The 2,801-nt window shown below is 49.7% G+C and overlaps 1 pseudogene; it reads right to left on the bottom strand.

Moving 5' to 3' along the window:
* Positions 1 to 304: 304 nt before the first annotated feature.
* Positions 305 to 2,406, bottom strand: LOC149324745 (uncharacterized; annotated as a pseudogene).
* Positions 2,407 to 2,801: the final 395 nt, after the last annotated feature.

Genomic DNA, 2,801 nt, shown 5'->3' with positions numbered 1-2,801 from the left:
GAAGGGTGCTACACTACCTTGAAAAATTGCAATGGTTTGTACTATTCTCTTGAATAAATTTTGTTTAAAAAATTGAGTCCTACTACTTTCAGAACAGACCATGTATAAGCCCTCATCAAAGAGGCGTCTCCCAGTAGCGCGCGTGTTGCTATCAGTAGGCGCGCAGCCACTACACTCCTCCGTTATTTTCATTCGGGTACATGAAAATGGAACACAGAAACATCGTAGTTCATGGCAAATAGCGGTCTGGAGGGCGTCGGTGCCTCTCAGGATAACGGCGCTCTGTCGTGGCTGGCAAAGGAGATCAATCTTGCTGCACCGCCGTCGTCGCTGGATGCGGCTGCTCGGAGTCATGCTGTTCAGGCGCGGAACCAGAGTCCATGCTCATAGCCTGAATGATCTGGTTCTGGTGACGGTTCCAAACAAACACACCTTGAGTGGTTTCTACTCGCAGTCTGTACGATACAGGTCCAGTTCTTGCCACCACAGTCGCAGGTAACCACTTTTAACCGCGTCTGAACTTTCGCACCAGAACACTATCACCCACAGTAAATGCACGTGTACGCTGCTTGCGACGCACTGTCTAGACAAACTGCCTTGTCGCAACATTCCGCTGAAGCAATGGCTTGACTGCGTCCAGTCGGTTGCGCAGCTGCCGCCGTAGCAGGAGTGGCCGGCGCCTCGCCCGTGGTCGTGCGTGGAGTGTTCCTGTAAGACAACAAAAACTCCCCCAACCTTGTGCTTAAGATTGCGGCGGTACTTTTACGTAATGCCACTTTCAAGGTTTGGACAAATCGTTTATCTTGTCCATTACTGCTAGGATGGTAGGCTGATGTGCGCACATGCCGCGTGCCAATGCTTTAAAGGTAATTTCAAAAAGCAGCCGAAATGAATGGCGGGCCATTGTCGGACACCACCACTTCGGGGTAACCAAACCTGCAGAAGATTTCGTGTTGCCGGTTTACACTCCTTCCTGCGGAAGTGTCACGCATGTGGCACACCTCAGGCCACTTGGAGTGAGCGTCGACCACAACCAAGAACATGGCACCCTTGAAAGGTCCTACAAAATCGATGTGCAGACGTTCCCATGGTCTGGTTGGCCATGCCCACGGCTGCCCACGGGTGCAAAGGAGCAGGGCAAGGCATTGTGCGCTGCGTTAGACAGGGATTGCTCGAACGCACATGAGATTCAATGTCGCGATCGATTCCTGGCCATCACACGTAACTGCGGGCTAGCTCTTTCATTCTAACAATGCCAGGGTGTCCCTGGTGCAATTCCTCGAGCATTTGAGGCTGGTATTTTTGAGGAATAACAACACGCATTCCAAGAACGACGCATCCTAGCTGTACAGAAAGCTCAGAGCGCCTGTGAAAGAATGGCTTCATTTCTTTACTCACGACGTGCTCAGGCCAGCCGTTCATTACGTGCTGCCTGACCTGTCTTGAAAACGAATCTCGGCTCGTTTCACGTGCTACCTCACGATAGTCAATTGGCAGGGACTGCATGCGTAGGAGATAAAATTGCTCATCCGAGCGTTCTTCGCTGTCACTTGGCAAAGGCAAACGAGATAAGCAATCTGCGTCGGCGTTTTCAGATGACGGTTTATACTTCAAGCTAAAATTGTAAGCAGACAGAAATACAACCCGCCGTTGTAGTCTAGCTGCGGCAATGGTTGGGATTCCCGTCTTGGGACCGGAAATTTTCGGCAAGGGCTTGTGGTCCGTAACAAGAACAAACGAGCGCCCAGAAAGGTAGTAGTTGAAACGCTTGACGCCAAAAACTAGAGCAAGTGTTTCTTTTTCCAACTGACTAATTTACCTCTGCTGAAGACAGTGTACGCGATGCGTACGCCACCGGATGGCATTCACCGTTTGGCTGCACATGAGAGATGACAGCTCCTATACCGTATGCCGATGCATCGCACGAAAACTGCAGCGGTGCACTGGGGTCGTAGCGCGTAAGAACCGGTGGTTGTGAAAGCAGCTTCTTGATGTCCGAGAATGCTGCTTCGCACTCGCCATTCCAGGCCCAGGGGAAATCGAGCCGTAGCAATCTGTTGAGAGGAAAAACTACGCTTGATACGTTGGGAACAAACTTGCTGTAGTAGTTTATCAAGCCCAACAATGAACGCAACTTTGCTTATACGTAGGACGAGGAGCCTTTGCAATAGCTTCTAGCTTGTCAGTAGCTGGTTCTACCTCGTGCCTGCTAATGACATGGCTCAAGTACTACAGCTTGTCTTTTAAAAACTCGCACTTTTCCTTCTTTATTCTGATGCCTCTCTCTGACAACCGTTTCAGTACCGCCTCCAAATTCTTCAGATGCTCCTCTTCTGTCCTACCGGTGACCATTATGTCATCGATGTAGCAAGTAACTCCGTCAAGACCCTTCAGGACATTGTCCATGAGCTTTTGCAAGATCGCGGGTGCTGAGGCTATGCCGAAAGGCAAAGAATTAAGCACATACAAGCCCTTGTGCGTATTCAAAGCCAGGTAGGCTTTCGACTCTTCGTCCATCTCTACTTCCTGAAAAGCCCTATTCAGATCGATTTTCGAGAACTTTTGTCTCCCGCCAACGCTGACAAAAGTTCATCCAACTTTGGAAGCGGGTAAGTCTCCATATCTAAAATCGGGTTCAGCGTGAGTTTATAATCACCACAAATTCTAATTAACCCGTCGCGTTTCACTACGGGAACAATTGGCGTAGCGTACTTGCTACTGGTGATGCGAGAAATGATTCTAAAATTCTCGACCTTTTGTAGTTCAGCCTCCACCCCTTCGACAAGAGCGACAGGTACACT

This window comes from Amblyomma mixtum, unplaced genomic scaffold, assembly GCF_055824585.1.
Source record: "Amblyomma mixtum isolate Tamu unplaced genomic scaffold, ASM5582458v1 scaffold_19, whole genome shotgun sequence".
Classification (NCBI taxonomy): Eukaryota; Metazoa; Arthropoda; class Arachnida; order Ixodida; family Ixodidae; genus Amblyomma; species Amblyomma mixtum.
Note: the sequence above shows the minus strand (reverse complement) of the source record. Positions and strands in the feature narration are given on the sequence as shown.